This window comes from Panthera uncia, chromosome B4 (genome assembly GCF_023721935.1).
Source record: "Panthera uncia isolate 11264 chromosome B4, Puncia_PCG_1.0, whole genome shotgun sequence".
NCBI lineage: Eukaryota > Metazoa > Chordata > Mammalia > Carnivora > Felidae > Panthera > Panthera uncia.
The window spans coordinates 53,993,727-54,021,566 of NC_064809.1; the positions used below are offsets into that span (position 1 = coordinate 53,993,727).

Consider the following 27,840-nt stretch of genomic DNA (forward strand, 5'->3'; position numbering starts at 1 on the left):
GACTTTCTTTGTCAGCAATATATTTTGGTACAGTGGGGTCAAATTTATATTATGTAAACAAAGAAAAACAGTTATGAGCAATTATCAGTTGAATTTAGGCAATGAACAAACTATCTGCTAATTATCAGCCTTAGCTATTTCCTTTGACTAAATTCTTTGGAAAATTGCCCAACACCCTCCTACATTTAACTTGCCACGGATTTCCAAATAATTAGAGTCCAATTTCAATTTTAAAGGTCTGATGTTACACACACATTCACAGAGAGAGAGAGAGAGAGAGAGAGGATGGGAAAGAGAGGGGAAAAAGAGAGAGAGAGACTTTGAAACTAGGAAGAAAAGTGAAACTATATAGTCTTTTTACTTCTTTAGAAGATAAATTTTATCCTAATTCCTTGCTTAATGACATGCAAATTATAATAAAAATAACTTAATCCTTAAAACTATTAAATTAGGAAAATATTAGCATATTAAAAGCTTTGTTTAATTTCTAAAAAAGTTCTAAAGATCCATTCAGCATGTAATTTTTTATTTGTAGGTCAATGAAAGGATAGGATTGACAGAAGAAAACACAAAGAACTACCATTACATTTTGAAGACCTGTTAGAAAGAAGATTTTTACCTAATTATTACAGGCAAATCTAGTAAACTGAAATATAGTCATGGGGTGCCTGGGTGGCTCAGTCAGTTGAGCATCTGACTCTTGATTTCAGCTCAGGTCATGATCTCACAGTTTGGTTCACAAGCTTGAGCTCCGTGTCAGTCTCTGTGCTGACAGCATGGAGCCTGCTTGGGATTCTCCCTCTTCCTCTCTCTCTGCCCCTCCTCCACTCAAAATAAATAAAATAAAAATAAAAACATTAAAAATAAATAAATAAATAGAAATATAGTCATAATTATGGGCAAAGTGACACCCAAGCAGCCCCTGAAATAGTAGCCCTGCATAGAAAAGGGGTTCCTAAATTTAACCAGGAGTTCAGCCAACAGCTGTTTTTCATTCTTTAAAATTGCCAGGAGCCATTTGCAAAATAATCTGTATCAACAAAAAGAACTGTTGCAATTATATTTAGGACCCTCTTAGTGAAATCTCTGTGCAGGTATTAATTACTTTTAGATGATCCTGCACAAGTTGATGAAAGGACTGACAACATTTAAAATTGCTAATTAGAGTGCAGCAGCCCTTGAAAGATATTCAACATCCATCTAGTAACCCATGGAAATCCTGTCCTATTTGGCTCACAAGTATTTATTAAACAACTGTTATACAGAAGGAACTTAAGGTTTAGTCTTCCTATAATATACCTATAATAATATAGGTATTATTATACCTATATTTATTTCTCTCACATGAATGTTCTATTCTTACTTGTCAACAAATAAATCATTCACAAAAAAATACATATTTTTGGGGCCTAATATCTTTTCTCTTTCCAAGATGCATGACCAAACTTGGAAACTGAAAACATGAAACAATTAATAAAAGTTACTGATTTAAATGAGTGATTTATAATAAATGCACAAATTACAGCTTACTTTATAAAATGGTTGTCTTTGGGCACATTCTTCTAAAAATAACAACTCAATTTTCAAGTAGATGCTGATTCTCCTTCAGTAGATCATGTCTCTTGGTTTTCATACAGTTCGTGATGATAAAAGTCAACAAACATTTTCTGTAAATTACATATCCTTCATGAGTTATTTGATAATTGGAAATTAAGTATTTGACTTTTCAGTGAATATGGACTCTCGTGGTGACAGCTTGGAGCCTTGAACCTGCTTTGGATTCTGTGTCTTCCTCTCTCTCTCTCTCTCTCTCTCTGCCCCTCCCCTACTTGTGCACAGTCTCTCTCTCTCTCTCAAAAATAAATAAAACGTAAAAAAAAAAAACAACCCTCTGAGACAGACGCTAAGCAGACCGGAGAACATGACCATGGGTGTAAATTGGGACTTTTCAGGTAAACCAGAATTTAGCACTATTACCATGGAGACTTCCAGGCTTTTTGATGTTTAGCCCCTGAAAACTATTTCATAGGCTGGACCAATACCCTGTATAATCCTTTGCTTCTTGGTCACAGAACAGCTCGAGTTCAACACTTGGGATGATAACGTTCTTATATGCATAAGAGCTTCTGGTTGCAGAGGACAGAAACTCCAACTGAGCAAGCTTAAGCAAAAATCACAACACACCAGCAGCAACAACAGCAAATGGAAAGCCATACAGGAGACCTTACTAGGAAGCTGCTGGTGTAGCTTGCAGAATTAAAGATGGGAAGCCAGGCTGCAGGAAACCAGGAGCCAGAACAGCTTGAGGACCCCCAGGGATTAGAATCAGGAATTCGAGGCCATCAGTTCTCTCTCAATCTCTCTCTGTTTCCTTGTCTCCCTGTCTCTCTGTTTCCATCTCTCTCTCTCTCTCTCACTTTTGTGTCTTCCTGTGTGTTGGATTTATTTCCCCCATTGTGAACCAGCATCTTCCACATGGCTGGGTCATGACCTGTGGTAGCTACATATGTTACATCCTCCCAGGTTCACTACCAAAGCAAAGACCTTCTTCTCTTAAACATCACAGGTAAATCGTTAGAGATAAAGTAGCCAATTATATTAAAAAATTGTTATCATTATCATTAAAATGATAATAAATACATATTTTCTCTATATCTTGCAATCCCATATGTGTTCATAGCTTTATGATCTCAAAGGGAATTGTTTTATTTCTTCTAAGTGTTACAGAAGCTATAAAATGAGATAATGAACTAACTGAAGAGCAGATAAATAGATCTCCAGAACCAGAGTTCAGAGACTAAGCTTATTTTCAGCTATTCTCATCCCAACTTTAGGAGAGATTAAAAACAGAAAAGAGGGGCACCTGGGTGGCTCAGTGGGTGAGTGTCTAACTCTGGATTGTGGCTCAGGTCATGATCTCACGGTTGTGAGATAGAGCCCCTTGTTGGGGCTCCACACTCAGTGCAGGACTTGCTTAGGATTCTTTCTCTCTCTCAATAAATAAATAAGCTTAAAAATAAAACAGAAAAGAAAGTGACTATTCAGGACAGGCAGGAAGCTGATTTGTTTTTGATATTCTGTCTTTTTAAGGATTGTTTATATGTGTATGTGTTTTTAAATAAATTTTATGCTCTGTAAGATTTTATCACTGTATTAAAAGTTAATTCTTATCTACATTTTTACTAAACAAATACTTTCTTCACAGTGTAAAAGCAATTTACACAGTGGAAAAAAGAATAAAAAAGAATATTAAGGCATAACAAAAGAAAAGCATGTTTAGGCTTTGAGGCTAATTGAATCACATTATCTAACACTATTTTGAAGCCTGATTTCCTGTTTCCCATTCAAACACCACCACTAAAGTATCCCCCTTCTCTGGCTACTCTATAGAGCATATATATTCTAGATATATGGTACTTTTCAATGTCTTGGCAGAAATTATATCAACAAGACAACATTGGTTGATTTCCCAGAAAAGGAAGGATTAAAAAAAAACAGATTTTTCTTAACATTCCAGCCTTCTCCAAATCATTCTTTTATTTGAGAAAAGTATTTGACCTTAATTAGTACATTGATACAACCCTGTTCTTTCAAGTGGAATTAAAGCTTTGTTAAATTCAAAGCCACTCTGGCAAAAGCAAAGATATTTTCATTTAGCAATTATACATAAAGCAAAAATGCTTGTTATTAACAAATTATATCTTATCATTTTTGGTCTCTGTTTATACCTTGGCTCAGAATCCCAATATAACCACTTAATTGATGAGTAACCTTGGGCAAGTTGGTTAATCTCAAATAATTTCTTCCTCTGAATAACAAGAATAATATCAGCTTCTTTAGAGAGCCGTTACCAAGCTGATAAAATGATATGTGGACAGGCATTTGATATAGAACATGGCATAAAGTAATATTCAATGCATTTCTCTGTAGGCTTTGTTGTAGACTGAATTTTATCAGAATTTTATGTGAAGTAGAGTGAATCCCCATAGCATAAAAAGAATGAGGTCTTCCTGAGTCCTTGAGATATGAGGGCTGCAGGACACTATGGGGGCTCTGATAGTATAATGACTAAAATAACAACAACATTTATCAAAGAAACAGAATGCCTCCCTGAACCCTTCCAATTTCACTCATACTCCATTTTTTTTCTGTTTGGAAAATGTCATAATTTGAGTTTCATAGGAGTAAAATGCAGTTGCATGACAATATAAATTATGTCCTGGAGATAGGTAAACCATTTCTCTATTTCAATTTGCTTTGGATGGCTTATTAGTCTAGCCAGTTCATTAGCTAAAATTGCTAATGCATTTCATCCCTGTGATTGAGAGTGGCTCACAGGGATAGCATCATTGTGTTGAAAGTGATTGTAAAGTAATCGATCATAACTACTTGTTGTAGGTATTATCCTTGCTTTTGGTTTGTGAGGTACCATGTTTAAATTCTAGCCCATTTTTTTCTGTTTAGATGGCAAAGCTCATGGCAGGGACTGAATGTAACTCACCTTTGAATCTCCCACAACTAGCTTATTTCCTAGAATATGGATCTTAACATGTGGCAGTTGACCTGAGTTACGCCATAATATATCTCAGTATATCTTGTATGAATGCCTATACCTATGTAATTATATCTCCTTACCTTTTCTTTTGTATCACCAGGCAAATATGGCATGAAGATAATGCCAAGCCAAATACCACACAGCACAATCTTTTCTCAACTCATAGAGATTTGCATTTATCTTTCGTTTCCTTCCCTTCCCCCACATACTGGCATAAGAGGACTTCTAGGGTTAAATTACTTAGACTTAAATTGGCCCCTCAGCTGCCAGAAAATTGAATTGAATCTCTTATAAGCAAGGAAGCTGTTCGTGTGAGAAGTGTCATTCCCATGGGATCTTCTGTACAACTGTGCAAATTTTAAACAATATATCTAGGGAAAAGAAAGAATGTGGGAAAAATATAGTAAGTTTTCTTGTGTGTTTGTATAATTTTGACTTTTTGGCCAAAAGGAGTAATATGTAATCAATGGTTACACATTTTTCAGTACTTGGTCCGAAGCCAAATTGAAAAATAGCTCCTCTCCCACTGAGGATCGTCCCAAGGCTTTAGTGTCTCCTTTGTGTTGTGAGAACTACTTCCCAGGATGTTTCCCTTGTTCTGAAATGGGAAGAGTGGACGTGCAGACCTGAGCACTGGGGCCTGGTCATTAACACTCACCAGCTGTCTCAAGACGTGAAATCCCAAAATAAAAGGGACATGAAACATCCCCAGGCCTAAAAAGTCACTTTACTAACACTGGGGCATGAGAGAGGAAAGAACTTTCTGTGACTCTGAGCTATAGTTTAAGTGCCAGGAGAACACTTTTCCTGATGGTGTGGCTACAGAACGGGTGTGGAGACAACATGGGTTCTGTCTGATCAGCAGCAGCCTCCAGAGGTCTGGGGGTGGAGAGCCAATGTGTGAGCTGGGCAACCTCATTTCACTTCAAAACAGCATATGATCTTTGCATGTACTTTGCTTGTGATTTGCCCTTGGAGTCATTATGAGCCAGAGTAGGTACCCGAAGAATGTACTTCAGAGAAAAGTATTTTGTCCTATTATCATTTTCCCATCCAAATTTAGGTCAGGTAATAGGTTAATTGGGGGAGGGGAGTCAAAAAAATTTATAGTGGCTGTTAAAGTGTAATCAGGCTGATTGTATCCTTCTCAGGATAATTTTACTATACAGATTAAACCGCTTTGTTCTTTATAAAAGGACTAAAGGGTTCAATGTATAACATGACTTGAAATAGTGTCCCTCCACTTATCCAGATCTAGGGTATATACATAGAAACCTAACACCAGTGTTTCATTTTCACTTATTTTTTTCTCAATTAAAATAAAATAAAATAAAATAAAATTCATCCTGGAACTAGGTGGGAACTTGAGGTAAATCCAGAAGCTGAGGTAACTCTTGGCTATAAATATTCAAGAATCACTGGACAATGTGATTTTTTTCACATACCTGGTCTTGGTATAATACATATTTAAACATATTTCCCTTTAAAAATATTAAAGAGGCAAGGTAGCTGGTGTCCTAAAAGACTGTGAGCTTGGGGAGCAAAGCTGGGTTTGAATCCCAGCTGTGTTACCAGCTACTATGTGATGTTGGTCAAGTAATTTTAAGTCACTTTATCTTCCTGAGCAGAAACCTCCATGTCAGCAAAATTAAGGCAGCATGTTCCTCACAGAAATGCAAAAAATAAATGACAATATATAAGTGAAAAGCCTATGCTGTCATATGTATGTTGACAACCCAGTTAATGTCCATGTCCTTCCTTACTAAACAACCTAGATATTAAACTTCCCTTACATATTAGGCACCTACTTACGAAACCTTAAGTTGTGCAAGTTATATTTTTAACTAGGACATTGCCAATTACTTTGGAATTTCATTCTAGTGAGTCCACCATTGTTTCAACCAGCATTAAAAGAAAAAACAAACTATCATAACAATGAGTCATTCTTCAAAATGAGTGATAGTTGCTATGTGAAAACCAAGTGATATTTAGAGATCCCAAATACTGAAAGGATTGTGGTGTACTACCTTCTTCACCACTTATTCATGTGTTCATGCATCATTTAGCAAATATTTATTGGTTATCTACAATATGCCAGGCATTGTTCTAGGCACTGATAGAAAAGCGATTCAAAAAGATAATAATGTCTGCTCATATGAAGCTTATATTTTAGTGCAACAAATAAATAATACAATAAATATTTTATCAAAGGTGACAGGAACTTTGGAAAAAAATAATACGGTAAGAGAGATGGGATTCGGGGGGAGGGATAAAGTTTGAAATTGTAAACAGGACATTCAATGTACTCCTTGGTGTGAGAGGTGAAGAAAGCAAGGAGGTAAAAGAGCAAGACATGTAAATACTAAGAGGAGGGGCTTTCAGGAAAAGGGAATGGCCAGTGCAAAGGTCCTGAGGTAAGATTGCACCTGTTGTGTTTGAAGAAAAGCAAGGAAAAAGCCAGTAGGACTGGAATGGACTGACAGAGAGGAAAAAGAGTAAAAGAAGAACTCAAAGTTGTATTGAGGGCCAGATCTTATCTAACCTTGTAGTTCGTTATAAGCACTTTGATTCTATTCTGAATGAAGTGTGGAGCCACTGCAGAGTTTTGAGAAGCAGAGTAACATAAACTGACTTACATTTTGATAAGACCACTCTGGCTGCTCTGCTGGATATAGAATGGAAGGCAGTCAGAGTGGAGGCTGAGATACTGGTTGGAAGGCTACTGCAATAATTCACATGAGAGATGATGATTGATTGGACAAGTGTGTTAACGGTGGAAGTGGTGAGAGATGCATTGAAGTTAAAGGAGCCAACAGGACTTCATGACAGGTTGGAAATAGAGGAGTCAAGAAAACTTTCAGTGTTTTTGGCTTCATCAACTGAGAGGATACAGAGTTGATGTCAACTGAGATAAATAAGATCATGGTGTAGGAGTCTTGGAGATGGGAAGAAAATTTGGGCATATTTGAGATTTTTAGTAGATATTGATAAAACTGGCAGATGAACAGTTGACTATATGTCTGGAATTCAGAGAGTAGGTCTAGGCTCGAAATACAAATTTGAACATAGTCACCACGGAGGTGGTCACTGCACTCAGATGACACACAAACTCACAACAACACATCCCATAATTTTTTAGAATGTAAATATCACTCAATTAGTAATCACTCCTCTTCTTTTGCATCACGCTAACCTTAAAATAATGCAGCAATTCCTTTTATACAATTGAGTCTTTTGGACTCCACCTAAAATGTGGACATTTTACTTGCATTTAAAGCGGCACACCTGGATAATATCAGTAAGGAAGTGAATGTAGACAGGAAAAAGAAGTTAAACCAATATTGGGGCCCTCCAACATTAAAGATTAGAAAATGAGAGAGAAGACACAGCTAAGACAGAGAAGGAGCAGCCAGTGGGGTAAAAGGAAAACAGGAGAATGTGGTGACCCGAAAGCCAAGAAAAAAAGATGTTCTCAGAAACAAAAAGTGATCAGCAGTGTGAAATGCTGCTAAAGGTCAAACAAAATGAGGCCAGAGAAAAAATATCTTAGCAACGTAAAGGTCTTTGGCAACTTTTCAAAAACACCATAAAAAATTCAAAGTGAAAGAAAAAAATCATAACATAAGTTGAGAGAGACCAACAAAATTCTGATTTTGACGTTGAGACTTCTTTGATATTTTTTTAAGTATCAAAATATTTTTAACATGGGGGATGGGTAGTCTATTCATTGGTACTTAAGGAATATATACAGTCCGTGTTTTAGATAGTCTACAACTGAAAGGATTAACCTATCAAAATTACTCACCGTGCTGAATTAAAATGTGAAAGTGTAGACTTTGTATCCATAACATCATCTTTATCGACATAAAAACCTTTAGTAATGACAACTAGTAGTATTTCAAATAAAATTGAATAGAAATTCTGAATATACCAGAAATATATTTCTAGACAATGGTCCATTCCTCTTTGAACAGCATTAGGCACAAAAACTTCAAATATTAAATAATATAAATTACATGTTGGAGTTTATTAGAAATTAATTTGGCTTTTAATGAGTGTATACTTATAGTGCCATCTACTGTTTGGTAGTAAAATCATAACGTGCTGGCAACTAGGAAAGAGAAATAAAATACAGGTATCTTCTTATTATCAGTAATCTCTTTCTGGAAATCAGGTATTCTGTGTAATAACACTAACTTGGAGAATACATCGCATTATTTGAACAAAGAAGAATTATAACTAACATGCTCCACATCAACCCAGAAGTCAATTTTATAAAATGAGTGAGTTTTGTTAAAACTCACTGAACCATTTGTGTGTATGCACGTATGCATATATCATACATATGTATGTACCAAACTATAGCTTAAAACATTACTTTCTGATTACCAAACAATTATCAATATGGTTGTTTAACAAACAACTGTTTTGCACGCAGTAACATTTGTTGAACACAGATATATTTTTCAAAAAGTTTATAAGTGATTTCAATTTTATTTGGAATGCAAGGCCAAATCTTTTCCCTAATCATCCTGTTTAATATATTATATTTCCTTTAGAACTGTCTCTGGGATATATTGTTAAATGAAAAAAGTAAGGTAGAGAAAATTGTGTATAATTTATCATTTATCTAGGAAAAGAGAGAGAGGATATTATGTATTATCATATTAGGTATTATCGTGTTATAATTTTTAAAATGGACAAATAAAAAAAATGAAAAGTAATACCTTGCAGAAGAAAGAAGAGATTAGATCACAGGAAACAAGGATAGAAGCAAGGCTTCCTTAAATATACCTTGCTGAGTAGACTCAAGTACATAATTATAAACCACAATTAAGTATTAAAAGGAATTCTAATAAAAAAAGTGAAAAGAATAAAGTTATGTTCCGTTTTAGTAGTATGAATAAAAAGTTTATACTTAGAGAACCATTGTAATGAGAGATACATATATTCTATGAAGTTAAGGTGTGAAAAACCAGAAGTCATTTTTGATAGGAAAATATTAAACAGGGAGAGTTCTGTGGGGGGGGGGGGTGGCCTGTAAGCTTTGGCCTACTGAGGAGACTGAGGACCAAATTCTGTAACTAATGTGTGTTATACACACTCTTCTCCTCCTCTTTGATAGACAATGACCAGACCTGAATTAAAATATTATCATTAAATTTCAAATATTCATAGACCTCAACCAAATTTGATATTCAACATCTTTTCTTTTTATTCTCCCCTTATTTTTACTTCCTTTGGAATCAACACAAAATATTATATTCATTTCATAAGATTAACTTATAGACTCTAGCAGGACATAGGTCTTTGTGTTTTCATAATAACAGAATGTCATTGTTTTACTGTTTTGTTTTCTTCCCTCTGTGCTTTAAACACTCAGCATCTGTTAGGAAATCAAAGATCATCTCATCTGTCAATACTTCAATTATTCTGTAAGTCATTTATAGAATGGTAAATGGTGAACTTTAAAGATGAGGTTAATAAGTAAAATGAAGAAATTATAAATGCAATTATCTTGATGCTTTCCTCCCTCCCTTCCTTCCTCTCCCCTATGCTTCCCTTGTTCAGTCACTCAACAAGTATTTATTGGATTTCTGCTGTGTGCAAGCTCTGGGTGTGCAATGCTGAGCAAACTTTGGCCTCATGGAGCTAAGTGTGTACTATAGCAATAGGAATGGCGAGGAGGAAGCCAAGATAAACTACAAAAGCTGATGGTCATAGTAACCATAATATACAGTAATATGTACATACGCAATATACACATGCTATTTATAAAATGGTAAGATAAATCATTAAAAAATTAAAAATTAAACTAAATCACCAAAAAATTAAAACATTTGGAGTGTCTAATAGGTAGTGTCCTGTCAGGTCCAGTCCCTCTGTAGGGCTCATTTCAAAAGGCCAGGTACTCCTTGAAATTTTTCCTTATACTCTGAACTGAAAGTAATTTGTTTTTCCTTTAAAGACCCAAACTCTAAGGGTATCAGGGTGGTTCAGTCAGTTGAATGTCTGACTTTGGCTCAGGTCATGATCTCACAGGTTTGTGGATTTTAGCCCCTCATTAGGCTCTCTGCTGCCAGCATGGAGCCCGCTTTGGATCCTCTGTCTCCCCTCTCAGCCACTCCCCCACTCGTTCTTTCTCTTTCTCTCAAAAATAAATAAAAGATTTAAAAAAAAGACCCAAACTCTATTACTTGTCCTTTGGTACTCACATTCCTCCACCCACTTTCTGTTAACTCTACTCATATAACATCCTTCAGTAAATCTTTGAGGACAAAACTTGTCTCTTACTCATTCTAGCATCTTCTACATAATAAGAGTTTAAAAAATACTGACCAGACTGCACCTTAAAAAATCGTAATTTGTCTGCCTACAACTAAATGTTACACAAATCAAGTGGCTTATTTATCTGTTGTCTTTTAAAGGTGTGGAAAAAAATATACTCAATTCAAAAGCAAGTGTGCATGTATATGTGTGTGTGTTTGTACATACACTCATACATCATATAATCATTTGTGTTTTGTACAATTATATATTTCATCTGACGAAATGTTCCAGTCAATAAATTACTCACAGTTTATAAATGGATCCCTTTGAATTTACAAAGTCACTTCTTGAGCACCCTCAAACAGATCCCACTTGAACAAAAAAAAATCCGTTTTCAAGTTACTGAGTCAATTTGTCATCTTCAATTTATAAACTTTTATGAGGAAAAATTAAGTTGTGATAAAAAATTCTTTGGTTATCTGAAACCTAGTAGAAGGTTGTATGGCCAAAGAGTGTGAGGTATACAAGAGTGATGTGTTTGAAAGACTGAATCAAAAGTAGACAAAAAAGATAAAAGATTTGCACAATTTTGTTTACTTGGCAAACTAAACAGTGTTAGAAAATCTGTCACACCATCTAGAAGTTGAAAATATTCAATAATCACCTTTTGTAGTCCTCTCTGCAAACTGCTTATTCACAAATTTTCTGCAAGAAATGTCTGTGAAGTAAGGTTAATAAAAACCAAGGAAAGTGGCAGGTTGTGAAGAACAAGGTGAGAGAAATAGTCCAGACTATTTTTTTTAATGAAATTTATTGTCAAATTGGTTTCCATACAACACCCAGTGCTCATCCCAACGGTGCCCTCCTCAATGCCCAACACCCAGTTTACCGCCCCCCCCCCCACCAACCCTCAGTTTATTGTCAGTATTTAAGAGTCTCTTACGGTTTGCCTCCTTCCCTCTCTGTCACTTTTTTTCCCCCCATTATCCTCCCCCCTGGTCTTCTGTTGAGTTTCTCAGGATCCACATATGAGTGAAACATAATGTATCTGTCTTTCTCTGTCTGACTTACTTTACTTAGCATAAAACTCTCCAGTTCCATTCACGTTGCTACAAAAGGCCAGATTTCATTCTTTCTCATTGCCAAGTAGTATTCCATTGTGTATATAAACCACAATTTCTTTATCCATTCATCAGTTGATGGACATTTAGGCTCTTTCCAAAATTTGGCTATTGTTGAAAGTGCTGCTATAAACATTGGGGTACAAGTGCCCCTATGCATCAGCACTCCTGTATCCCTTGGGTAAATTCATAGCAGTGCTATTGCTGGGCCATAGTGTAGATCTATTTTTAATTTTTTGAGGAACCTCTACACTGTTTTCCAGAGCGGTTGCACCAGTTTGCATTCCCACCAACAGTGCAAGAGTGTTCCCGTTTCTCCACATCCTCGCCGGCATCTATAGTCTCCTGATTTGTTCATTTTAGCCACTCCGATTGACGTGAGGTGGTATCTCAGTGTGGTTTTGATTTATATTTCCCTGATGAGGAGTGACGTTGAGCATCTTTTCATGTGCCTGTGGCCATCTGGATGTCTTCTTTAGGGAAGTGTCTATTCATGTCTTCTGCCTATTTCTTCACTGGATTATTTGTTTTTCACGTGTGGAGTTGGTGAGTTCTTTATAGATTTTGGATACTAGCCCTTTATCCGATATGTCATTTGCAAATATCTTTTCCCATTCCATCGGTTGCCTTGTAGTTTTGTTGATTGTTTCCCTTGCAGTGTGAAGCTTTTTATCTTGATGAGGTCCCAAAAGTTCATTTTTTGCTTTTAATTCCCTCGCCTTTGGAGATGTGTCAAGTAAGAAATTGCTGCGGCTGAGGTCAGAGAGGTTTTTTCCTGTTTTCTCCTCTAGGGTTTTGATGGTATCCTGTCTCATATTCAGGTCCTTCACCCATTTTGAGTTTATTTTTGTGAATGGTGTAAGAGAGTGGTCTAATTTCAGTGTTTTGCATGTTGCTTTCCAGTTCTCCCAGCACCATTTATTAAAGAGATTATCTTTTTTCCATTGGATATTCTTTCCTGTTTTGTCAAGGATTAGTTGGCCATACATTTGTGGGTCCAGTTCTGGAATCTCTATTCTATTCCATTGGTCTATGTGTCTGTTTTTGTGCCAATACCATGCTGTCTTGATGATTACAGCTTTGTAGTAGAGGCTAAAGTCTGGGATTGTGATGCTTCCCACTTTGGTCTTCTTCTTCAATATTACTTTGGCTATTCTGGGTCTTTTGTGGTTCCATACACATTTTAGGATTGCTTGTTCTAGCTTCAAGAAGAATGATGGTGCAGTTTTGATTGGGATTGCATTGAATGTGTAGATAGCTTTGGGTAGTATTGACATTTTAACAATATTTATTCTTCCAATCAGAAGAATGGAATGTTTTTCCATTTCTTTGTACCTTCTTCAATTTCCTTCATAAGCTTTCTATAGTTTTCAGCATACAGATCTTTTACATCTTTGGTTAGGTTTATTCCTAGGTATTTTATGATTCTTGGTGCAATTGTGAATGGGATCAGTTTCTTTATTTGTCTTTCTGTTGCTTCATTATTAGTGTATAAAAATGCAACTGATTTCTGTACATTAATTTTGTATCCTGCGACTTTGCTGAATTCATGTATCAGTTCTAGCAGACTTTTGGTGGAGTCTATCGGATTTTCCATGTATAATATCATGTCATCTGCAAAAAGCGAAAGCTTGACTTCATCTTTGCCAGTTTGGATGCCTTTGATTTCCTTTTGTTGTCTGCTGATGCTAGCTCTTCCAACACTATGTTAAACAACAGCGGTGAGAGTGGACATCCCTGTCATGTTCCTGACCTCAGGGGGAAAGCTCTCACTTTTTCCCCATTGAGGATGATATTAGCTGTGGGCTTTTCATAAATGGCCTTTATGATGTTTAAGTACGTTCTTTATATCCCGACTTTCTCAAGGGTTCTTATCAAGAAAGAATGCTGAATTTTGTCAAGTGCTTTTTCTGCATCGATTGACAGGATCATATGGTTCTTACCTTTTCTTTTATTAATGTGATGTATCACATTGATCGATTTGCAAATGTTGAACCAGCCCTGCAGCCCAGGAATGAATCCCACTTGATCATGGTGAATAATTCTTTTTATATGCTGTTGAATTCGATTTGCTAGTATCTTGTTGAAAAATTTTGCATCCATATTCATCAGGGATATTGGCCTGTAGTTCTCTTTTTTTGCTGGGTATCCACCTGGTTTGGGAATCAAAGTAATGCTGGCTTCATACAATGAGTCTGGAAGTTTCCTTACCTTTATATTTTTTGGAACAGCTTGAGAAGGATAGGTATTATCTCTGCTTTAAATGTCTGGTAGAATTCCCCAGGGAAGCCATCTGGTCCTGGACTCTTATTTGTTGGGAGATTTTTGATGACTGATTCAATTTCTTCATTGTTTATGGGTCTGTTCAAATTTTCTATTTCTATCTGTTTGAGTTTTGGAAGTGTGTGGTTGCTTAGGAATTTGTCCATTTCTTCCAGGTTGTCCTGTTTGTTGGCATATAATTTTTCATAGTATTCCCTTATAATTGCTTGTATTTCTGAGGGATTTGGTTGTAATAATTCCATTTTCATTCATGATTTTATCTATTTGGGTCATCTCCCTTTTCTTTTTGAGAGGCCTGGCTAGAGGTTTATCAATTTTGTTTATTTTTTCAAAAAACCAACTCTTGGTTTCATTGATCTGTTCTACTGTTGTTTTAGATTCTATATTGTTTATTTCTGCTCTGCTCTTTATTATTTCTCTTCTTCTGCTGGGTTTGGGGTGTCTTTGCTGTTCTTCTAGTTCCTTTAGGTGTGCTGTTAGATTTTGTATTTGGGATTTTTCTTGTTTCTTGAGATAGGCCTGGATTGCAATGTATTTTCCTCTCAGGACTGCCTTCACTGTATCCTAAAGTGTTTGGATTGTTGTATTTTCATTTTCATTTGTTTCCATATATTTTTTAAATTTCTCCTCTAATTGCCTGGTTGACCCATTCATTCTTTAGTAGGGTGTTATTTAACCTCCATGCTTTTGGAGGTTTTCCAGACTTTTTCCTGTGGTTGATTTCAAGTTTCATAACATTGTGGTCTGAAAGTGTGCATGGTATGATCTCAATTTTTGTATACTAATGAAGGGCTGTTTTGTGACCCAGTATGTGATCTATCTTGGAGAATGTTCCATGTGCACTCGAGAAGAAAGTCTATTCTGTTGCTTTGGGATACAGAGTTCTAAATATATCTGTCAAGTCCATCTGATCCAATGTATCATTCAGGGCTCTTGTTTCTTTATTGATCCTGTGTCTAGATGATCTATCCATTGTTGTAAGTGGAGTATTAAAGTCTCCTGAAATTAGAAGATTCTTATCAAAAAGGTTGCTTATGTTTGTGATTGTTTTATATATTTGGGGGCTCTCGAATTTGGTGCATAGACATTTATAATTGTTAGCTCTTCCTGGTGGATAGACCCTGTAATTATTATATAATACCCTTCTTCATCTCTTGTTACAGCCTTTAATTTAAAGCCTAGTTTGTCTGATATAAGTATGGCTACTCCAGCTTTCTTTTGACTTCCAGTAGCATGACAGATAGTTCTCCATCCCCTCACTTTCAATCTGAAGGTGTCCTCAGGTCTAAAATGAGTCTCTTGTAGACAGCAAACAGAAAGGTCTTGTTTTTTTATCCATTCTGATACCCTATGTCTTTTGGTTGGAGCATTTAGTCCATTTACATTCAGTGTTATTATTGAAAGATATGGGTTTAGAGTCATTGTGATGATGTAGGTTTCATGCTTGTAGTGGTGTCTCTGGTACTTTGTGGTCCTTACAACATTTCACTCATAGAGTCCCCTTAGGATCTCTTGTAGGGCTGGTTTAGTGGTGATGAATTCCTTCAGTTTTTGTTTGTTTGGGAAAACCTTTATATCTCCTATTCTGGATGACAGACTTTCTGGGTAAAGGATTCTAAGCTGCATATTTTTTCTGTTCATCACATTGAAGATTTCCTGCCATTCCTTTCTGGCCTGCCAAGTTTCAGTAGATAGGTCTGCTGCTACCCTTATGTGTCTACCTTTGTATGTTAAGGCCCGTTTATCCCTAGCTGCTTTCAGAATTCTCTCTTTATCCTTGTATTTTGCCAGTTTCACTATGATATGTCATACAGAAGATTGATTCAAGTTACATCTGAAGGGAGATCTCTGTGCCTCTTGGATTTCAATGCCTGTTTTCTTCCCCAGATCAGGGAAGTTCTCAGCTATGATTTGTTCAAGTGCACCTTCAGCCCCTTTCTCTCTCTTCTTCTTCTTCTTCTGGAATTCCTATGATACGGATATTATTCTGTTTGATTGCATCACTTAGTTCTCTAATTCTCCCCTTGTACTCCTAGATTTTTTTTATCTCTTTTTTTCTCAGACTCCTCTTTTTGTGTAATTTTATCTTCTAATTCACCTATTCTCTCCTCTGCCTCTTCAATCTGCACTGTGGCCGCCTCCATTTTATTTTGCACCTCGTTTATAGCATTTTTTAATTCATTATGACTATTTTTTAGTCCCTTGATCTCTGTAGCAATAGATTCTCTGCTGTCCTCTATGCTTTTTTCAAGCCTAGTAATTAATTTTATGACTATTATTCTAAATTCTTGTTCTGTTATATTGCTTAAATCAGTTTTGATCAATTCGTTAGCTGTCACTACTTCCCGGAATTTCTTTTGAGGAGAATTCTTTTGTTTAATCATTTTGGCTAGTTTTCTGTCTCTTATGCATTTTAAAAGCTTGTTGTGTGCTCTGCACCTGTAAGCCCTGCTGTATTAAAGGAGGGTCATACACTGTCCAGGGCCTGGCTCTTCAGGAGGTGTTTTTCAGGGATTTCAGGGATTTCTGAACACTGGGTTCAGGTTTGCAGGACATCGTTCTTAGTTAAACTAATAGAATTTTCTATCTCATTTCACTCAATTCTGATTTTTTAATTCAAAATGTAGGTTATTGTTGCCTCTTAGGAATTCAAAGCACTCTATTGAAGAGTTTTTAAATGTAGGATCCTTAGTTATGTTTGTATCATTGGAGTTTCTTCTGTTGTGATCAGGGCTTCCAACAGCAAATCAAAATTAGTTGATAGCAGATCATGTTGGTGATAGGATCTGACATAATGAAATATAAAGTCTGTATATAAAAAGATCTATATATAATTTATAAATATAAGTAATACTAATAAGTTTATAATTTGATTTAGGTAACATAAATTAAAATGATTTTTTGTATCAACTTGTTAATTAAACTCTAAGTACTTTATCATCTTTATATTGCTTACATATCTTATATACATTCTCAGTAAGTGCACATTGAATTGAATTGGTTTCTACTTAAACCTTAAGCAAACAAGACTCCTAATTTGGTTGTCTTTTCTTACATATGATAATCAAATAATTCACACATATTTTTGGCAAGATTTGTGAGAAAAGTATAATCTGGCTATGGGATTACATTTTACATTCCTCCAGATTTGTATTATCTCATGAATACTAATTTTTTTCAGTTTACTTTTTATTTTGTATCCCTTAAAATTGAAATAGCCGATGACATTTATGACATTCAAGGTCTTGAGATTATGTATTATAAAAGAAAAAATATATACAGACATGGTCATTAAACCCCAGTCTTTGGAGTTTTGACCTTTATGCCACCTGGTATATTATCAAGACAACATAAAATATCTTTTGAAAACACTAATGTGATACTAAAATATATTGACGCTGAAAAATATACATTTGATGCATCTTTTTGATATAGTGATAAGCAAATGTTAAAGTTATTAGCTGTATTCATTATTTGTACATTCAAAGAGGATATTTATCATGGATTTAAGTAGTCAAGATTATATAAACCAGGCAGAATAAATTTCTTGAAGTAATCCAGTGGTTTTCTGTGCCTCATCACTACTAGGTTAAGAGCCAAGGCAAAGTGTTAATTGATGTTAAGGCAATGAAGCCAAAAACCCAATACTCCATTGACACTAGTTCTCTTTCTGATTCTTACAACAAGAAAAAGGAAATTTGCCTGATGAAAAGGAGACAATTTTAGGGGCTTCTGGGCGGCTCAGTCAGTTGGGAGTCTAACTCTTGACTTTGGCTTAGGTGCTGATCTCAGGGTAGGGAGATTGACCCCTTTTGTCAAACTCTGTGCTGACAGCATGGAGCCTGCTTGGGATTCTCTCTCACCCTCTCTCTCTGCCCCTCCCTTACTCACTGTCTCTCTCACTCTCTCAAAATAAATAAATAAACTTTAAAAAGGGGGGGCACATGGGTCGCTCAGCCAGTTAAGGGCCCAACTTGGGCTCAGGTCATGATCTCACAGTTCATGTGTTCAAGCCCCACATCGGGCTCCCTGCTGTCAGCAAACAGCCCACTTTGGATTCTCTGTCTCCCTCTCTCTTTGCCCCTCCCCAGCTCATGTGCCCATACATGCATGCTCTCTCTCTCAAAAATAAATAAACATTTATAAATAAATAAATAAATAAATAAATAAATAAATTGAGTAATTTTAAAGACCTAGATATGCTCTCACTAAGACCTTGCAAAATTGAAGACAAATTAAAAATTAAAAAATCATAAGATGGAAAAAACATGTTGTGTAATAGCTAATTGCTGCAGGTTGAGCTGATGAGCCCAAGAAAGCAGAATTCCTCACAAAACAAAATAAGCAAACAAAAAAACTGCACTTCTATATTGGTATGATTATAAAGATGAGTTTCCCCCATCGATCTTTTTAGGCAGAAAAAATTTAAAGAACAGAAAGTATTAAATTGTAATGCATAATGAAGTATGCAAGCACTATTGGTTGCCTATACAAAATTAATTCCCTACTTCTTCCATGCTTACAATATTTTGAGAATTTGAATTCCTATGCAAAAGTGGGCATATCCCTAACTCAGAAGTAAATCTTGCCTATCTAAGTCAGTGATGCATGAGGGCTGGGGCTTCCTATAGGTATGTGAGGGAGTTCTGAGTGGAGGCTTCTGGGAAAGATTTCTCTTCCCTTAAGAATAAGAAACTGGAGGAGACAATCTCTCTGTACTTCTCAATGTTGTGTTTAATTATGATGCTGAGAACTGCTGCAGATATTTTGTGAAGAGAGGTAGCCTGGGAAAGGAACCAATACACTAAGGATTGTAGATAAGAAAAACAAACTCTAAAGAACCAGGGTACTTTATGGTGTCATTAACCTTTAACTCCAGCTAGAACCTCCCTACCTCTGTACTTCATGTATGAGGTAATAAACATTTGTGACTTAAGCCATTTTGCATAAGGTTTTCTGTACCTACTAAAAGCATCTTGGAGCGCCTGGGTGGCTCGGTCGGTTACGCGTCCGACTTCGGCTCAGGTCATGATCTCATGGTCCGTGAGTTCGAGCCCCACATTGGGCTCTGTGCTGACAGCTCAGAGCCTGGAGCCTGTTTCCGATTCTGTTTCTCCCTCTCTCTCTGCCTCTCCCCTGTTCATGCTCTGTCTCTCTCTGTCTCAAAAATAAATAAACGTTAAAAAAAATTTAAAAAAAATAATAAAAGCATCTTGATATATAAAGCAACAAGAATTTTGAATCTTTTCCTGGAAGGTAAAATAGATAACTACTTTGGGAGTTATGGAATTATGGAGAAGTATCTTGCAAAATAGTTGAGGATTGGGAGGAATAGATGAGCAAGAAATCAGCAAGGAGAATCCTAAGAAGGTTGTGCAGTGATAACTTCCATATGGCAGAGGTGGCTGGGAAGTTTTTGTGCTGAGCACTCTAACAATGTTCTATAACCCCAAACTGTCATTAAAACTCAGGAAATCTACAACAACCTTGTGCTATTGGTGATTTGAGAAATAAATGGAAAGAATACCTATCAATTAGTAATATGTTGCAGAGGAAGGACAGTAAACACCACAACAAGTTAAAAAGCATTAAATCTCCTGATAACCAGGATACATACACCTCAACCATGCAAATTTTTCAAACCATTGGAAAGGTAGATGCAGGGGTTTTTAAAAAATATATACTGGAAAATAAAAACTAAAGGAATACTAAAAGATATTGTATTAGTACATAAAAATTCAAACAAATTTTAAGTGTATGTTATATAACACAATAAATAATATTGATAATTTTATTATATATCATAATATATTATCTATTTATAAATATCCAAGGGCAAGGATCTCCTTTCCTACACTCTCCTCAAAGGCTTTGCCCTCCTACCCTGATTCTCCATTTCCCACCATTGACTTCCTTATCATGGGAAGCCTTTCCCTAAACCAGCTGCCCCAGAGGCCACAGTCCACTTCTTTTGGAAATGAGGATTTCCTAAAACTGAAACCAGTTCACTGGAGACCTGGAAGTGAGCTGACAGTGAAATGTTTTTTCCCCTTAATTTTATCAGTTCCACATGATTCCAACGATCACCTTGGACCACCAAGCCTTGAGTGGTGTTGCCAATTGGCTTCCTTCCAGGCAGGGATTTTGTAGCTCTTTGAAAGAAAGAAAATTGTGTGTGTGTGTGTGTGTGTGTGTGTGTGTGTGTGTATGCCTGTCTATCTCTCACATTCATGCTTTGTCTTCTATTATCTTTGTTGAAGCTACAGGATGGGCAGGTTGTGGGTAGGGGAAAAGAGGAGCGAGAAGATTTTGTTGTCTCAAAATGAGAGCTCCCTTCTACTCTCTTTTATTTCTTCTGAGAGCTTTGGATTTGGAGGCCTGACCACTAGGCCATGGATTGCCTGAGCATAAAACCTGGAGATAGTTTTATATTGCTTGGGTGATGCCCAAGCAACACTTTTTGTCTCTGGTCAACTGCCTTCCTCAGAGAGAAGTGAATTGGTTGTTAGCTTCTGAGTTTTACCAAATAAAGTAGAATCCAAGAAGAAAGAAAGAAAAAAAATACATATATATAATACATATTATTATATATAATATACTATATTAGCAATATATATAATTATATATAAGATATGTATATAATTATTGTATATAAAAATAAGTTTTGTATGTTTATTCACTAGGATATACTACAAATATCTGTTAGCATAACTTATTTAAATTCAAATCAAGAAATTACATTCATTATGCAAATACTATATATTATGTGATATGGATAATATAATGTGAAAAAGGCACTGTTCCTGTGTTTCAGGAATTGATAGGAATGGGGAAGGCAAACACATGCACAACATGCAACAATGTGTGCAAAAAATAAGTATAAAAAAAAAAGAATTTTAAGAGTGTAGAGAAAGGAGCAAATAACTACAAGTGGATATTTTGAAATTGCCTCATTAAGCAGAACCTTGAATATCAGCAAATGAGGATGAAGAAATAGACCTACCAGGTAAAGAACAAAAGATAAAGTTATGTAATAAAGGAATGAAGAGTATTCATAGGAAACAATTTTATGTTGGTAGACAGTCCAGATGTCAATTTAAGGAAGGTCAAAGAGATTTTTATGTGTATGTTGGTAAGCCATGGGGGTTTTTGAGGAAAAGAATAACACAATGAGATGTATTTAAGGAAGTTAACTCTGACACAGTGTATGGTTGAATTGGCATTGGATAAGGCATACAAGAATAATAGTTTGCAGTATCTACGTGTGGGGTCCAGTTTAGAGTGATAACAGTGGAAATAAAAAGAAAAAGATGATGTAGGAAAAATTTTGAATATAGAATGGACAAAAAGAGGCACACAAATTTAATTCTAGGATTTTCAGCTAGATGACCTGAGAGAACTGTGATGCCATTGACTAAGATCAGGAACATAAAAGTATAGAGAAGGACAGTAATATAAGGGATTTCTTAGAAATATCCATGTGAAGATGACAATAGGCAAAGGAGAGAATAATCAAAAGAAGAGAAGCCAGGGATAAAGATGACAATTTGATAGTAATTCATTCAGATGAGACTATGAACTCAGATAAATTACAAAGAGGAAGAATGTAAATGGGGGGAGGAAAGCAAGGATGAGGAATGTCTAAATTTAAGATAGAAATATCCTGTTTGAAAATAGTGGCATAAAATTGGCATTTCTGCCTTCCTTTCCTGGAAATCATCCAAAACCAATGAAGAAAAAGAGAAACAAAACACTAAAGTTGTTTTTGGCAAAACTAGAAGACAGTTAAAACTCCAAACCATAAAATAGGTTAAAGAGCTTTCAAAATCAATGAGGATCAAGCAGGCAAATGCTCACAAAGAAACAGAGGGGGTTGGGGCGAATGCTGCAGCTGTATAGCTCAAAAGATCCAAAATAAAAGTACATTTCCTGGAACAGAGGCACACATACAAAGTTACAAAAACTTATATCCCAGGTCTACAATAAGAGTTAGAAGGAACATGCATTAACTGCAGGAATTCAGTTTGGTTCCAAATATTGTTGAAGGCAAAGCCAAATGAGAAGTCATAGAAAGGAGCCATTTTTAATGAAGCAATCTGTCTCTACAGCAGTGGAAGAGAGATTTTATATTGTTAAACAAATAAACAAAACTTATGGTTACCTATCCAGCTATTCTGCCACAAAGTGTTGGTCCTCTCTCACTCCCTAAAACTCCTGCAAATAACTGGGGAAATGATCTGTTTCACTGATAAATTTTAAAAAATAAATTTGTTCAGGAGTCACATAAAGTACTAGATGGAGAAGGAGAAGAAGCAGAAGAAGAAAGGAAAAGGAAAATCAACTAACAAGTTAAGAACACTCACTAGAATAATGTTACCAAGGAGCAAACAAAAATTACCACCAGATATTTAACATACATGAGCAAATCTTAACTAAGCAATTACCTCTATAATACAAGAACATGGAGCAGTGATAGGAATAGTCTGAGCAATAATATCTATTGGCTTTCTAGGTTTCACTGTATGAGCTCACCACATGTTCACCTTGGGAATAGACATTGATATATGAGCATACTTCACATCAGCTACCATAATCATTACTATTTCCACAGGAATAAAAGTATTTAGCTGACTCACCACCCTTCATGGAGTCAACATTGAATGATCCCCTGCTATACTATGAGTCTTAGGCTTTATTTTCCTATTTACCATAGGAGGCTTACCAGGCACTGTATTAGCAAACTCTTCACTAGACATTGCTCTTTATGACACATACTAGTAAAACTCACTTCTACTATATACTATCAATAAGAGCAGAATTAGCTATTATAAGAAGGTTCATCCATTGATTGCCCCTATTTTCAGGATACACTCTTTGATAACACCTGAGCAAAAATCCACTATACAATTATATTTGTAGGTGGTAACACAACATTCTTTCCTCAACATTTCCTCATATTATCTGGAATACCTTGACGTTACTCTGAATACCCAGACACATATGCGACTTGAAACACAATTTCTTTTATAGGCTCATTTATTTAACTAACAGCAGTAATATTAATAATTCTTTGAGTTTGAGAAGTTTGGTGAAGAAATAGAAAGTGATAGAATATAAGCTGGGAGAAATCAGAAAAGAAGAGAAAATATAAAATCATTCACAAAACAAAATGAGTTGAAAGGAGCACAAGGGAAAATAGGTACTGCTAAAAATACAGTTGAAGACATAGAAGATAAAACTAAAGTGTGTCAGGGCACCAGGATAGCTCAGTCAGTTGAACTTCCAACTTCAGCTCAGGTCATGATCTTGCAGTTTGTGAGTTGGGGCTCCACATTAGGGTTGCCTCTCTCAGACAGTCAGCGCAAAGCCCGCTTCAGATCCTATGTCTCCCACTCTCTACCCTTACCCCACTTGTGTTCTCTCAAAGATAAATAAACAAAAAAAATTTAATTCTTTTTATTATGTTTATTTTTTGTAAATTTTAAAATTCTATTTCATTTTATTCTATTTTATCATATATATATTTTTTTAATTTTTAAACTTTTTCTTACATTTTTTTCTTTTCTTTCCTTTTTTTCTCTATTATATCAAGCTTTTCTCAACAACCAGACCAAAACACCTAGGATCTTGTTTCCTTTATTTGATTTTTTGTGTTGTTTTTAAGTTTTTAATTTTAATTTTGTATTTTATTAATTCTTTTTCTTTCTCCAAAATGACAAAAAGAAGAATTCACCCAAAAAGAAAGAACAGGAAAAAATGATACCCAGGGGCTTAATCAACACAGATATAAGTAGGATGTCTGAACTATAATTTAGAACTACAATAATAAGAATACTAGCTGGGGTTGAAAAAAAAGCATAAAATACCTTTGTATGGAGATAAAAGAAGTAAAATGTAGTCAGGACAAAACTAAAAATGCTATAACCTAGATGCAATCTCAAATGCATGCCATGGCAGCAAGGATGGATGAAACAGAGCAGAGAATCAGTGATATAGAAGACAAAATTATGGAGAATAATGAAGCAAAAAAAAAAAAAAGAGGAAAATTAAGGCAAAAGAGCATGATACAAGAATTAGAGAACTCAGTGACTTATTAAAAAGGAATAACATCTGAATTAGAGGATTCCCAGAAGATGAAGAGATAGAAAAAGGGTTAGAAGGTTTATGTGAGCAAATTATAGTGGAAAACTTTCCTAATCTGCAGAAAGACAGAGACATCAAAATCCAAGAAGTACAGAGAACTCCCATTAGATTCAACAAAAATCAATCATCACCAAGGCATAGCATAGTCAAATTCACAAAATACACAGACAGGGAAAGAATTATGAAAGCAGCAAGGGAGAAAAGTCCTTAACCTATAAGGGAAAACAGAACAGGTTTGCAGCAGCCTATCCACAGAAACTGGGCAGGCTAGAAAGGAGTGGCAGGATATATTCAATGTGCTGAATTGGAAAAATATGCAGCCAAGAATTCTTTATCCAGCAAGGCTGTCATTCGAAGTAGAAGGAGAGATAAAGAGTTTGCCAGACAAACAAAAACTAAAGGAGTTCATGACCTCTAAACCAGCCCTGTAAGAAATTTTAAGGGGGACTCTCTGAGGGATAAAAGATGAAACAAAACAAAAAATACCAAAATCAACAAAGACTATAGAGGACAAGAGAACATCACCAGAAACTCCAACTGTACGGGCAACACAGTGGCAATAAATTCCTACCTTTCAGTACTCACTCTAAATGCCAATGGACCAAATGCTCCAATCAAAAAGACATACTTATGTATACATATATATAAGAAAATAAGATCCATCTACATGCTGTTTATAAAAGACCTATATTAGACATAAGGCACCTTCAGATTGAAAGTAAGGGGATGGAGAACCATCTGTCATGCTAATGGTCACCAAAAGAAAGCTGGAGTAACCATACTTATATTAGACAAACTAGATTTTAAAATAAAGACTGTAACAAGAGATGAAGAAGGGCATTATATCATAATTAAGGGATCTATCCACCCAGAAGACCTAACAATTGTAAACACTTATGAGCCCAATGTGGAAATACCCAACTATATAAATCAATTAATCACAAACATAAAGAAACTAATTGATAATAGTGCCATAATATTAGGAGACTTCAATACCCCACTTACAACAATAGACAGATCATCGAAGCAGAAAATCAACAAGGAAACAATAGCTTTGAATAATACACTGAACTGAATGGACTTAACAGATATATTCAGAACATTGCATCCTAAAGCAGCAGAATACACATTCTTGTCAAGTGCACATGGAACATTCTCCAGAAAAGATAACAAACTGGGACACAAATCAGCCCCCAACAATCACAAAAAGATCAAGATCATACCGTGCATATTTTCAAACCACAATGCTATGAAACTTGAAGTCAACCACAAGAAAACATTTGGAAAGACTATGAATACTTGGAGATTAAAGAACGTCCTACTAAAGAATTAATGGGTTAACAGAAGAAATTAAAAAGTACATGGAAGCCAATGAAAATTATAACAGGACAGCCCAAAACTTCTGGGATTCAGCAAAGGCAGTCATAAGAAGGAAGTATATAGCAATCCAGGCCTTCCTAAAGAAGGAATAAAGGTCTCAGATACACAACTTAACCTTACATTTTAAAGATCTGGAAAAAGAACAGCAAATAGTGCCCAAAACCAGCAGAAGACAGAAAATAATATAGAGCAGAAATCAATGATATTGAAATTAAAAAAAAAACAAAAGAGTAGAACAGATCAATGAAACCAGGAGCTGGTTATTTGAAAGAATTAACAAAATTGATAACCCCCTAGCCAGACTGATCAAAAAGAAAAAGAAAAGAATCCAAATAAATAAAATGAAGAATGAAAGAAGAGAGATCACAACCAACACTGTGGAAATACAAACAATAATAAGAGAATATTATGAGCAATTATATGCCAACAAATTGGGCAATCTTGAAGAAATGGACAAATTCCTAGAAACATATAAATTACCAAAACTGAAACAGGAAGAAAACGAAAATTTGAACAGATCCATAACCAGTAAGGAAATTGAATTAGTAATAAAAAATCTCCCAAAAAACAAGAGTCCATGGCCAGATGGCTTTCCAGGGGAATTTTACTGAACATTTAAGGAGAGCTAACATCTATTCTTTTGAATCTGTTCCAAAAAAATAGAAATGGAAGGAAAACTTCCAAACTTATACGAGGCCAGAATTACCTTGATTCCAAAACCAAAGTCCTCACTAAAAAAAAGGAGAACTATAGTCCAATTTCCCTAATGAACATGGATGAAAAAATTCTCAACAAGATACTAGCCAACTGGATCCAACAATACATTAAAAGAAGTATCACCATGATCAAGTGGGATTTATACCTGGGATGCAGGGCTCGTTCAGTATCTGCAAATCAATGTGACACATCACATTAATAAAAAAAAAAAGAATAAGGACCACATGATCCTCTCAATAGATACAGAGAAAGCATATGACAAAATACAGCATCCTTTCTTGATAAAAACCCCTCAAGAAAGTAGAGATAGAAGGATCATAGCTCAAGATTTAAAAGCCATATATGAAAGACCCACTGCTAATATCATCCTCAGTGGGGAAAAACTGATAGCTTTGTGTCAGGAACACGACAAGGATGTCCATTCTCATCATTGTTATTCAACATAGTGTTGGAAGTCCTAGCCTCAGCAGTCAGACAACACAAAGAAATAAAAGGCATTCAAATCGGCAAGGAGGAAGTCAAATTTTCACTCCTCAGAGACAATATGATACTATATGTGGAAAACCCAAAAGATTCCACCAAAAAACTGCTAGAACTGATCCATGAATTCAGCAAAGTCGCATGATATAAATATCAATGCGCAGAAATTGGTTGCATTTCTCTATACCAATAATGAAGTAGCAGAAAGAGAAATCAAGGAATCAATTCCATTTACAATTGCACCAAAAACCATAAAATACCTAAGAATAAGCCTAACCAAAGAAGTGAAAAATCTATACACTGAAAACTATAGAGAGCTTATGAAAGACATTGAAGAAGACACACACAAAAAATGGAAATACATTCTACGCTCATGGATTGGAAGAACAAATATTGTTTAAATGTTGATACTACACAAAGCAATCTACATATTCAGTTCAATCCTTATCAAAGTAACACCAGCATTCTTCACAGCGCTAGAACAAACAATCCTAAAATTTGTATAGAACCACAAAAGACCCTGAATAGCTAAAGCAATCCTGAAAAAGAAAACCAAAGCTTGAGGCATCACAATCCTGTACTTCAAGCTGTATTACAAAGCTGTAATCATCAAGACAGTATGGTACTGGCACAAAAACAGACACTTTGAACAACAGAACAGAATAGAAAACCCAGAAGGGACCCACAAACGTATGCCCAACTAAGCTTTTACAAAAGAAGAAAGAATACCCAATGGAATAAAGACAGTCCCTTTAGCAAATGGTATTGGGAAAAATGGACAGCAACATGCAGAAGAATGAACCTGGACCACTTTCTTACACCACAAACAAAAATAAACTCAAAATGGATGAAAGACCTAAATGTAAGATGGGAAGCCATCAAAATCCCAGA

The 27,840-nt window shown here is 35.6% G+C and overlaps 1 pseudogene; it reads left to right on the top strand.

The window, feature by feature from the left end:
- LOC125919822 (cytochrome c oxidase subunit 1-like) overlaps nt 1-23,303 on the top strand; it is a 44,722-nt pseudogene extending 21,419 nt beyond the window's left edge.
- The last annotated feature ends 4,537 nt before the right edge of the window (nt 23,304-27,840 follow it).